We start from the raw sequence: 12,444 nt of genomic DNA, 5'->3' as shown, positions 1-12,444 counted from the left end.
GCTTCCCCCTGCCCTGTACCCGGTGCAACCAAAGGGCTGCGTGTGCCACTGCTGCTCCCCCCCAGCTCCCAGTGCTCCTGGTTGATCTATGCATTGCATTGCTGCAGGAACGGGATGGGGGATCCAGGGGGATGGCCCCGACGCGGAGCCCCGGCTGCGCACCCAAACCCTGTCCCTGCCTGCCAGGCAGCTGGTCCGGCCCGGGGCTGGGTGGTAGCAGTAGGCATCCCCCAGGAGGTGATCCTGGTCCTGCCGGGAGGAGGGGTGGGTGATGCTGTGGCTGTTCGGGTGCTGTACTCTGCTAACAACCGTTCCTTTGACTCCGTGGTGTTTCTGAGGCCTGGTTTTCTATCGAAACGAGCAGCATCTTTTGTACTGTACGAGGCATAATGCACTTTTTTTTTTTTTTTTTTTACCTTTTGGGTGTAAAATGTACGTTTTCTGTGCTTCTTGTGAGGAAAGAGAAATAAACCTTTTTGTTCCGTTCTCCTTTCTGAGCGAGCCCTGCGGCGCTTGGGGACGTGGGAAGGACCGAACGGACCCCGCGTGCTCCCAGCAGCAGCCGCCGCTCTTCCCGTGTCCTCTCCTCCCATCCGGTCCCATTGCTGGGGTCCCGGCTGTTCTCTGTCACCCTGAAGGCCGGGTCAGGAGGTGCCTTTGTCCCTTGTCCCTCTCGGCTGTGTCCTTGCAGTGCAGCTGCCTCGCTGGGATGGCGAGCACTGGAAATGCACCCGAGCTGTGGCACAGGGTCACGCAGGGGGGTTTTATAAGGGGGGAAAGAAGGGAATGAAATCGGGATACACGGTTCCTGGAGGCAGGAGTGCAACTGGAACGTGCGAGTCCCACCTAGGGGAGAGCCCAGGATGGGGCTGAGGAGAAGCTGCTCCCGTTCTGACTGCCTGCTCCATGCTGAGCCCTGCCTGTGGCACATGGAACAGTGCTGGTTTGGAGAGGGCCACAGGGACAGGAGGGGTTAATTCCCGCAGCCCCGCTCTGCTCACGTTCCCAGTGGGAAAGCCAAGAGCTAAACCCTGGGATGCGGCGCTTTGCCCCATGCTGCTGCTCCGGGATGCACCCGAGCTGGGACCAGCCCTTCCCGGGCATCCACGTTTTGCCTTTAAAGGCAAACTGAGCATCTGCCTCCGGAGCCTGGTGCTGGGGGGATTGCTCCTGCTCGGAGCTGCTCCGGGCAGGAACGTGTCCGTGTTTCCCTTGGCAGCCCCTTGCCTCAAGGAGTCATTTACCCCACCAGCACTGGTGGGGTTCGGGGCGGTTGGGGTTGATCTGGCTTGGATTTGGCACCATCACTGGGGCACCACGTGTGGCTGATGGTGCCTCCTGTCCCCAGCACCTCTCCGGCTGCACCCACAGCCCCGCGGGGACCCACAGGGGCAGCAGGTCCCCAGCTGGGAAAACAGCCTGGAGGGGATGGAGAGGGAGCCCTGGGGTGGGTTTGTGCAGGGTTGGGTGGGTTTACACCCAACAGCATCCCTGGTGCAGCTGCGGCTCTGCCCCCGATGCGGGAGCAGGGTCTGGAGCCGCACGGGCAGGTTCCTGCTGCGGGAGCTGGAGCTGGTGTCTGATGCTCCCCTGGGCAAGGATGGAGACCCTGCATTGAGCTGGAGCTCCTGGCTTCGTGTCAGGGCCTTCCAGAGCTGCCCGGATGTGCATTGAGGCTGCGACGTGATGGAGAGCAGGGGAGGGGTGCGTGCTCCCAGCCTTACCCCGTGGGGGTTCACCCCAGCAGGGCTGGAGCTTGTGCTGAGCCTCGCACCAGGGCTCAGGCTCAGGCAGACAGCAGCGACCCGGCTGCAGCGTGTTCCCGAGGCCCTTGGATCAGTCAGTCCTGGAGCCTGGAGTCCTGGAGCCTTGCTGTGAGCTCCTCGCATTCACTTCTCCCCGGTGATGCTCAGGACGATGCCCTCTCTGCTCATCAAAGCATCTCCCCCCACATCTGCATCCCCAGAGCTGCAGGAGGTCACGCACTGAGGACCACGCGATGGCCGGGGGTGCCTGTGGCTGCCGGTGAGTTCACGTCCTCTCTCCTTGTTACGGTTGAGGCTGGCTCTTGGTGGAGCCGGGTGTCACATCCTGTTGCCTGGCTTTGCCATGGCAACACCACAACAGCGGGAGCAACACGAGGTCTCTCGGAGGGGTTATTTATAGCCTCGGTGGTGGAGGGAGATGCTGGAGCCTGACGCTTCCATGGGCATCTGGTGCTGGGGCAGCCAGCACTGGGGGCTGTCCCATTGGGCCATGGGGTGATGGGAAGATGGGAGATCCAGCCCAGCCCCTCACCTTGCCTGCCCCACAGAGCAGCTGCAAGGGGTGATCCCCTCAGTGAGCCTCCAAGTCCATTCTGTGTCCCTGATGGGAGCAGGATGGTTTCCTGGCTTCACATTGGGGTTGGATGAGCGCAGGGGTGAGCAAGGGTTGTGGTGCTGTCACTGGGGGGGAACAGATGGGGTTTGGCTGGTTTGGGTGAACAAAGTGATGCGCCCAGAGAAGCTGTGGCTGCCCCATCCCTGGCAGTGCTCAAGGCCAGGTTGGACACAGGGGCTTGGAGCAAGCTGCTCCAGTGGAAGGGGTCCCTGCCTGTGGCAGGGGTTGGAGCTGGAGCAGCTTTAAGGTCCCTTCAACCCATCCCAGCCTGGTTCTATGAAGGATGCAAAGGGCTGGTGCTGCACTTCAGTGCCTGCAGTGGCACCGGGAGCATCCGGGTTTGCGCCAGCCTCAGCCCTTGCCCTCCTCTTCCCTAAAAGTCTCTTCCTGTCTGGTGTGAGGGATGCGGCGCCGGTGCCTGCAGCAGCTGCCATCGCCTTTTATGCAGCGGGTGCAGGAGCTGCCGGTCCCTGTCGGGCTGTCCCGAGTGTTAAATAAGCAGCTCCCAGGGAAGCAGAGCTCGGCAGGGCCAAACTGCAGCTCCCTGCAGCGCTGGGAGCACGTCAAGGGCAAGGCAGGAGGTGATATCCCCAAACCGCGGCTCCCAGACTGGGTTCGGTGCTGGCTCAATGGGAAGAGCCTGGAATCGGGGCAGGTTCACCCCATGGGGCTGGGGGCAGCCTCCGCAGGGGTTTAAACCCTGCAGCGGTAACAGAAGGTGTTTCACTGCCCTGGAGCAGCTCTGCAATGTGCATCCATGAACCCCATCCCAGCCTGGCTCCCGGGCTCATCCCTTGCTCCTTCCCATTGGAGCAGGGATGAGGTGATGGCATCATGGGAGACTGCGGTCCGGGTTCAATCCATGCAGCCGTGCGAGCGTCGGCCGTGTTCCCAGTGATGCTGCATCCCCGGGGGCTCCGGATGAGGATTTTCCAGCCCCAGGTGTCAGTGGGATGCTCGGGGCCTGTTTGGGCTGACACTGGGGTGCAGCAGCCCCCGGCCTCCCCATAGGGCCCATGTAGGTGCTTCCCTGTATCCCGGGCCGGGATGCTGCCCCGGCTCAGGCTCGGCACCTCGTGCACCATAAAAGGCAAAGCGCTGGGAAGAGCTGCCGGGTGGGAGCCGCTCGGCCCGTGCAATTCCAGGCATCCCGCTGTGTATAAACGGATCAGAGCCCTCGGCTCCCCCCCCACGGGAGCCCGTTTGGCAGCAGCATCCCCCGGCGGGAGGAGGGATGCGCAGAGGAGCACCCAGAGCACCCATGGGGGAGAAGCCAGGGACTCCCCGTTCCCGGGCTCGGTTTGTCCCGGCTGCTCTCCCCTGTGCCGCAGCGGTGCCCTGAGCACTGGCGCATCCCCAGGGACCCATCCCGGCCGGTCCCCGCGGGCTCGCTGCAGGCTCTGTCTCTCCCCAAGCACTGGGACGCAGCCCAAGGCTGCGGCTGCTTCCAAGGAAGGAGCCGCCGGGCAGGGAGCGGTGCCAGGGGCACGGGTGCGGGTTTCCAAGCTCTGCTCGGAGGAGCTGACGGACGTGGTCCTGCCCAGGCCTGGCACGGAACCGCTCGGGGAGCAGCGGGAGCGGAGCGCAGGGAAGCCGGGGAGGATCGAGCGGGACCGGGGGGGGGAGTGGAGTCATTGCTGGAGCAGGCTGGGGAGGAGAGGAGCGGAGCGTCCGTGCGGCTGCAGAGCCAGATCCTGCCTGTGAAGTGCCCCGGAGCAGCAGGTTAGAAGCTGGAGGGAGCTTTTCAAGGTGGGATTGACCGGATAGGGACCAGCGCAGCATCAGCTCTGGAAGCACCCTGCGGAGGATGGGCTCCATCGCCCCAGTGCGCGCATCCATCTCGGCTGGGCATGAGGCTGAGAGGCGCCGCTTCCCGTGACCCAGGCACGGAGGCTTCCAAGCTGCCTCCGGCTCTCCCAGTAGCGGAGCAGGGAGAAGGAAGGCGGTGCTGAGAGCCAAGGTGGGAAGGGATCCGGGCTGGACGGCTCCGGCGCGCTGGGAGCAGGGATTGCGGGCACTGAGCCCCCGGCCATGGAAGCCTCCACCTGGCAGCACTGTGGATGCTTGCGGGATGACACACGTCAGGAGAGGGGCAGGGACCGCGCCGCTTCCCGGGAAGGCTGTAACCTGCAGGAGGGCCCGGGGCACAGGCACCTTCCCGACCCCCGGAGCGAGGCGCAAGCCAGGATGAGCAGGAGAGAGCAGTGGGAGCTGCGCTTGGATAACCCCGTGTCAGGAGAGCGAGGAGAAGCCCCCCCGAAGGTTTATGAGCTGGAGGTCGGGCACAGGCACATGGGCAGGACGGTGAAGCCGGTGGTGTACAGGCTGGAGGAGAGCGAATACCGGCGCCTCATGGAGGAGGCAGAAGCAGAACCTGAGGAGGAATGGGAAGCGATGGAGCACTGGGGGGCCGTGATGCAGGAGGGGTACCCAGGGGATGGGAACGTGGCGAGCCCGAGCCTAAGCAGGCTCCACGCTTCCCAAGTTGCCCTGAGGAGGGAAAGGAGCCGCTCGGACTCGGAGAGCAGCGCGGAGAGCAGGCAAGTGAACCAAGCGGCCCTGAACTGTCCCTCGGGGGGGCACAAGCCGAGTGTCCCCATCAGGTCAGACAGCTTCGAGCGGAACGCCCTGCTCATGGATTACATCCTGCAGAGCAAGCAGGAGGCGACCGCGTCTCCTCCTTATGTCCCCAGAGAGAGCAGCAAAGCGGCTGAAAGCTTCAGGCAGGCGATGAGCTTCGCCCTCCATCCTGACGGTGCTCCCGACCCGTTCCAGAACGGGGAGGATGATCCGGCCTGGAAGCACGGAGACAGGGGCCTGCAGGGGATGCTCCCCGCTCCTGCGGACTGCGCTCCGGCCGCTGTCGACAACGCGAGGCTCTCGAGGCAGAGCAGCCCCCAGCTCCTGGAGCAGCTCGCAGGGGAAGCTGATGCCGCGGTCCCCGATGCTCGCAGCCCCAGGAAGACCCCCCCGGCCCCTCCTGTCCGGTCGCACAGCAGGGACAGCCTGGCCCTGAGCATGAGCAGGGCCCTGGCCATGACGGAGGCGCTGCTGGAGCCCCGCGGTGCTGCCGTGGTGCCGGAGCCTGCCCGGGGGCAGGGGGCAGCGGGGGGCAGGAGGAGGCAGGAGGAGGAGGATGAGAACGTGCTCAAAGTTGCTGATGCCAAGAAGGCCTTCGAGAAGCCCAAGGGGAAGGCGCCGGTGCCCGGCGTGGCCAGGAAAGGTGAGGGGTGAGGGCTCGGCTCTCAATGGGGACCGTGGGGACCCGGGGCAGGGCTGCGGGCAAGGGGTGCACGGTGGTTGGAGGGTTCTCAGAGCAGAGGTGCCTTGTGTAACCGATGGGATGTGCACGTTCAGCAACCTGTGATTGGGATGAGGCCGGAGGAGAATCGGGAGTTAATCCACTTTACTTCTGCTCGGTGGAAGTGGTTTGTGCAGGGGCGCTGTGTTAGGAGAAAGATTTGCTTTTTAAGCCTCTCCTGTACCTATCAGTTCACTATTCATAACACCTACACTGCTTGGCATCAATAGGTGCAGTGCCAAAGTGCCCTTATGATGCTTTCTGTCATGCTGTGTGCCTCTCCAGGCATTGGGTGGGCCGATAGACGTGCTTTCAGCTCTGGCACGAGCAGGAGGCATCATGCCCTTGACGTTCTCCTTCCCCTGCACCGTGACTGAGCTGAGCAAACCTTCCAGGAGAACGCCACCAGCTCGGAAGCCCTTTCACTGCCCTGACGTTCCCTGGTCAGGCAGGGGCTCTGCAGCAACAGGGAGCGATGGGAAGCGGTCGGTCGGAGTTTGGCATCGCCGGCACAGCTCAGCCCCACGCTGGTGAATGCTCACCTTCTGCTCATTGACAATCTGCAGCTGGGGTTTGCCTTATAAGGGAAAATAGATGTTTTAAGGCACAGGAAACCGGTGCTGGTTTGGGGCTCGATAGCGTGTTCAGTTCCGCGCTGGGTGCGATCCGCCCCCGGGGCTCGGTCCGTGGTGCTCTCGATTGCTCTCATTCACAGCAGGCACGAAACCAGGTCAGAAAATGAACATTGCCACAGCGTTTGTGTGCTAACAAAAAGCCCCCCAGCGGTGCAAAGCAGGCCCCATCCGCTCGGGAAGCACCTGAAGGCGCGTTGTCGTTCCGGTGATGCGGAGATAGGGATGTGCATGGTGTCAGGGCAGGCTGTGCCACCGGGCAGACTCAGGGGTGGGATGGGAAGCTTGCACGGGTGCTGTCAGGGTGTCTGCATGCAGGCAGGCTCCGTGCTCCTCCTCGAGTGGTGCAGCTGATGTGGAGTGGCTTCATCAGGGGCATCAGGCAGGGATGTCCTCCTCAGCATCCTGCCCAGGAGGAGCGGGGGGATGCAGGGGGTGATCTTAGACAAGAGGAGAAGGCACTAAGGCAGTCCCCAGTTCTAGTTAAATCACTCCTGACAGATGTTCACCTCCTTGGCCTTCAGCAGAAACAGGCAGGGAGGGTCAAGACGATCCATTTCAATACTGAACTGTGAGGACGTTGCTGTAAGGAGCAGGAATAGCTCCCCATCTGTGGCATAGCCTGCTCTTTTCTACCTGTTCCTAACCACACCTTCCCAATCCTCGTCCTGCCTAACTGAACACTAACACCTCGCGGTCATTTACCATTATGTGATTCCTTTCTTATACCTCTGATTTTTCCAGCACCTTTGGTCCAGCTTGCTCAGGGAGAGAAACAGAACAAGATGGCAAAAGGATTCAAAACGGGTTGAATAATGAGGACGAGACTAGGATAATGGGCTAAGTGTAACGTGGAGCGCCACAGGAATCACAGCGCCAAGCCTCACGCTGCTGCTCAAAGCTCCCACTCGCTGTGTGGGGCCTGGGTGGGTGTTTCTGCTATGCAGAGCGATAGGAAGCGTCCATCCAGGATGCTCGTGGTGGAAATAAAATCCAGCTTGCTCTCTTCACTCTTTACCTTCTCGTGTTTGCTTCCTGGTCTCTCTCTTCCTCCTTAATCATTGGGTGTAGTGGAGACAGCAACAAAGAAAACCCCATCTGTTGCGATGAATTGCTTGGGGTTTATTTGGGGTCTCAGCGTTTTAATGATGCATTGGGACCACCTCCCCTTTGCTGCAAGGAAATGGATTTGTATTTCATGGTCCTGTGTGGTGATGGGGAAGAAAAAGACATGAGGGCATCCATTTCCTTTTGCTGTGTATTTCTATGCCTTTCCTAGAGCAGGGTGGGAAGGGATGTGTGTGACATCTATTACTGCATGTAACCCGCACAGGAGTGTGTGCGCGCAGTAATAAATGTGCTTTATGAGCTCTGTTGTAAATCATTAATAACAATGGCATCAATTATTGATACTCACCATGACCTAATGTTCACTTATTGTTATCTACCAAACCCCAGCATCCTCCACCCATTCCAAGCAGCGCACAGACTGTGTCATCCTCAGTGCTTGCCCACTGCAGCACATTCCCGTCACCCTTTGGGCTGGGGGCTGTTGTTCTGATCCCCATTTACCAGGTCTGGAAGTAGCACAGGGATTTGTTCTATGCCACGCAGAAAGGATGGGCAGACCCGGGGCTAAAACCATGGGATGCTGAGTCCTAACCTGCTGCTTTAATACACATTCCCCCTTCCCACATGCTGATGCACCCTCACACACTTCTCCCTTCCTGGCTCTTGTGTTAAAACCTGATGGAACATACTGCTCCCCTTATCTTCATTCCATAATTCTACAGCTCCCCTTTCTGGCCAAGGGCTGAATGAGGCCAAAGCAAACGGGTTTTGTTCTCCCTCCCTCTCCATAGGAGCACTGTGCTGGAGCTGGGAAGAGAGCAGCCCAGGGCAGCCCGTGCAATCCTGCCTAAGCAACAGACCTGATTCACCACAGTCAGGAGCTCTTAGGTGGTGGCTGTTGGTACAGCTTTGTCTTGGTGTTTCATCACTGAAATGCCCCTTAAACCCCAGGCTTGTCAGCAGTTTAATAAAGCTGCCCTTGCTGGTCCATGGGTGCCCGATGGACATGAAGGAAACAAGGCAGAAAGGGTAACCCCAATGCTATTCCACACAGAGAATGGCTTGGGTTTGTTTCCTTTCTTTTCATTGCAATCAGTTCAGCATTGCAGCAATGTAAAGTGAAATGTAAGAGCACATCCCTGATTGCACCGGGAGCAGCTCTTCAGCACGGCAGGGTCTGCCCTTGTGCATCTAAATTGTGAGAGCCATAAGGAAGCACTATGATGAGCATACTTGACTGGTGTGGGTTGGAAGGGACCTTAAAGCCCATCCAGGGACCCCTTCCACTGGAGCAGCTTGCTCCAAGCCCCTGTGTCCTTGAGCGCTGCCAGGGATGGGGCAGCCACAGCTTCTCTGGGCACCCTGTGCCAGCGCCTCAGCACCCTCACAGGGAAGAGCTTCTGCCTCAGAGCTCATCTCAGCCTCCCCTCTGGCAGGTTAAAGCCGTTCCCCTTCTCCTGTCCCTACAGGCCCTTGCCCAAAGCCCCTCTCCAGGTTCCTTGTAGCCCCTTTAGGCACCGGAGCTGCTCCAAGGTCTCCCCTTCTCTACTCCAGGCTGTTAAAAGGCTTCAAGGAATGGACAGATCTATAGTGGGCATAAATGTCCTTTAAAAGCGGTATAATTTGATGTCTGCAAACCCAATGTCCAAAACACAACCTGTCACATCTGGCATATTCGGCATGACTTAGAAGTTAAGCTGCAAAAGAACAGGCCTTTAAACTGCTGCTCCCTCTAAACCCTCCGTAAGCCGTTTCCCTTCATTCAGAATACATTTAGCAATGAGGATTTAAAGCAAAGTGAAATGTTGGAGGTGAATTCACCCCTCAAGTGACTTCACTGGTTCTGAGCGAGTGGCTCTGTCGTCTGTCTAAGGCGGCTCAGGGACCACAAGCCAAATTGCATCATCTCAGCTGAAGGCCAGGGAAACCATCGCCATTGCATGTAGGAAGAGGTGCCTCAGGTGCCTGCAGCCTTCTTTACCCTTTCTAACCAATAACTCCATGCTGGCAAGGGAAGCTTGGGGCCCTATTGAGCGCTTTACTCACAAGGTACGTCAAGATCATCGCGGGAGCAAACCAGAGCGCTTCATTGCAGCGATGGAAGCGATGCAAGGCAGCTAAATTTAGCTGCTGACATAAGTTTCAGAGGTGGAGCCTGCAGGCACGGTGCTGTTTCCGTATAAAGGCTGCGAGATGGATGCTTCGCAGCAGTCGTGCGTCGATGGAGCCGAGGGGAAAATATGTGGGATGGCTGAAACCAGCCAAACGTGCTCCGGGATCAGTGCTCTCCGCAAAGCAGCATAAGCAGGCGTGTAGGGGCTGAGCAAAGAGGAGGCCAAACTTTACTGTGCGGTTCTTGTTGGTGCAAGGGCTCGGTAACAGGGTGTTTTCCTTCACCGGGATTAGTGTTTGTGATGTATTTTGACAAGTGGCTAAGCTTGCCTCCCGCCGGCTGCCACTGGAGTCCTGTTTGGTGGGGTTTGATCCGGCTGAAGGGAGGAAGATCAGGGCTCACTGTGGGGCCAAAGAGCGCGTGGAAAACCGTGCCCATTCCTTCTGTTGCTGAAGGTTGCAGCCTGAAACTCATGCCTTTTCGCATGGCGAGCTGTTGTGATCTAAACGGCTCATTGATCCAGGTCAGGAGCTGTTGTGACTTAATGACTCATTGGTCCAGGTCGGGATCTGAGGGATCTTTGGAGCATTTCCCTCCATTTGTTGAAGGAAGCAGTAGTGAATACTCTAAAGGTATCGTTTCCTTCTGAGCCCACCCTTGGTGACTCTTCCGGTGCCATATGGAGCAAGCTGTGCCGCAGGAGCGTCATCCCTGCAGTGATGATGTGAAGCAGGGACCAGCCGCTTGGGTGGCTGTTATCAAATTAGGCTTCAAGCAGATTTCTGAGGACAAATTGCACTTCGTGTCCTGTGTGCATCACCCTGTTTAAAGGGATGCCAGAAACCTCCTCTGGTTTCTTTTCCAAGCTATTGGGTAGCACCGATACTGCTGCTTTCGCTGCTGTTTTTCAGTCCATGCTAAAACATCACTTCATGCCCACCCGCTGCTTTGAGCTAGAAGGAGCTACACATACACACATTTTAGGTACCATTTTCTATGCTCATATTAATAGCCTTTCACGAAGTTTGAAGCCACACGCACAGGAGCTCCTCTAAATCAAGGGCTGTGGGGCTGGCAATCAGCTCAGCTCTATCACTGACTCATTGTGTGACCTTCAGCAAGCCACGTACCTACGTGGAAAGTCTGAATCACGATCTAAACCCACTACACTGCAGGCTGCCTGCTCCAGGCAGCCCCTCTGCTGCTGCCTTTCTGCTTCCTTAGCCTGAAAGAGATGGTTTGAGGGAGGCAGGTGGGGAGTAAATCCCTGGCTGGTGGAAGCAAGGTGTTAATGTTGCAGTCATTGGCGGTGCAGGGCAGGGATGCAGATTGCAGCTCTAATCTTTGGGTGTAGAATATTCCTTTATCAAGGTGTTGCTTAGCACGTAAGAGACTTTCCTGCTTGTTGAATCGGGGGTTAAAGCGGTGCCAAGGTTTAAGCAGCGCTGGATGATATTGGTTCGTTTAATCGGTGCCTGCCTGATGTTCCCATCAGCTGGAATGCGGGACCAGGACAAGGGTACCTCCAGGAGGCTTTCACACCCGCCTCTCACTTAACAGGGGGCAGTTCACACGCCCTGGGGCAAGAGGAGGCGTTTGCAGCTCAGCGCATCACAACCTCCCTGTATCCCCCAGCCCTGAGCACTGTAAGGGCAGGGGCGGGTTTGTGGCTGCCCTGAAGAACCAGACTCCCCCCCCAGCACCCAACCGCATGCAAAGGAGCTCGCCAGCGTTGGCCTAAACGCATGAGGAAGCCGCAGCAGCGTTTGGTTTTGGCCATGTATGGTAAACACTGCGCGAGCACCGCTCCGCGCAGTGAGGAACTGAAACGCGCAGCCTGCGGGGGGCATTGCCCTGCCACTGCCCTGCCACTGCCATTGCCATTGCCCTGCCACTGCCATTGCCATTGCCCTGCCACTGCCATTGCCATTGCCATTGCCCTGCCACTGCCCTGCCACTGCCATTGCCATTGCCCTGCCATTGCCATTGCCCTGCCATTGCCCTGCCACTGCCATTGCCATTGCCCTGCCACTGCCCTGCCACTGCCATTGCCATTGCCCTGCCATTGCCATTGCCCTGCCATTGCCCTGCTACTGCCATTGCCATTGTCCTGCCGCTGCCATTGCCCTGCGAGTGCCATTGCCCTGCGGGTGCCATTGCCATTGTCCTGCCGCTGCCATTGCCCTGCGAGTGCCATTGCCTTGTCTCTGCTATTGCCCTGCCACTGCCGTTGCCCTGCGGGTGGCCATTGCCTTGTCGCTGCCATTGCCCTGCGGGTGCCATTGCCCTGCAAATGGCATCTCCCTGCGACACTGCCCTGTGTGCCTCAAGGCACCCATCGCCCTCTTCAATCGAGCAGCAGAGGCAAACCCCCTCCTTACAACCACATTATCCGGCATCCCCCAACAGCGGCTGCTGCAATGGTGGGGGGGGGGAATCTTTGGTTTCAAGCTCCTGTCCTGGGGGTTAAACCTTAAACCACGACATCCATTGCGGCGTGGGTTTAGCAGGGGCTCGCCCTCCCCTCCTGTCACCCTCTCGCTGCCAAGCCGCACCGACCGGCCCAGGACGAGGCGGTTTTTGGGCCAGACCCGTGCGCTCTGTGGCGCTCAGCTCATGGTGGGGCTGTGCCTCCATCACCGCTCGCAGGTATCACCTCCGCGGCCATAGTGCCCCCCATCACCCGGGTGCGCACAGCGGGACTGCATCATCCCTGCTGGGAGGGAAGAGGCTCTGAGCCAGGGGAACCGGATAACGGGAACCGGATAACGGGAACCGGATAACGGGAACCGGGCGCGGAGAGGGGACTGAGACCGGCTGCGAGCCCCACGGTGGGAGACGGGCAAGAGCGAGAGCGCGCAACCACGCATGGGCGAGCGCCGCGCGGCCATTGGCTGGACGAGCTGCCAGTCACAGAGCGGCCCCGCCCCCTCCCGAAGCCGATA

The 12,444-nt window shown here is 59.1% G+C and overlaps 1 long non-coding RNA gene across 1 annotated transcript; it reads left to right on the top strand.

The window, feature by feature from the left end:
- The first annotated feature begins 5,509 nt into the window (after window positions 1-5,509).
- On the top strand, window positions 5,510-7,332 carry LOC134161915 (uncharacterized). Its single transcript, XR_009964132.1, has 2 exons — window positions 5,510-5,605; window positions 7,060-7,332. It is a non-coding gene; the product is annotated as an uncharacterized LOC134161915 (long non-coding RNA).
- The last annotated feature ends 5,112 nt before the right edge of the window (window positions 7,333-12,444 follow it).

Source organism: Pezoporus occidentalis, unplaced genomic scaffold (assembly GCF_034315485.1).
Source record: "Pezoporus occidentalis ecotype Australia unplaced genomic scaffold, CSIRO_AGI_Poc_V1 ctg102, whole genome shotgun sequence".
NCBI classification, from domain to species: Eukaryota; Metazoa; Chordata; class Aves; order Psittaciformes; family Psittacidae; genus Pezoporus; species Pezoporus occidentalis.
This window is presented reverse-complemented; position numbering and strand designations above follow the sequence as displayed.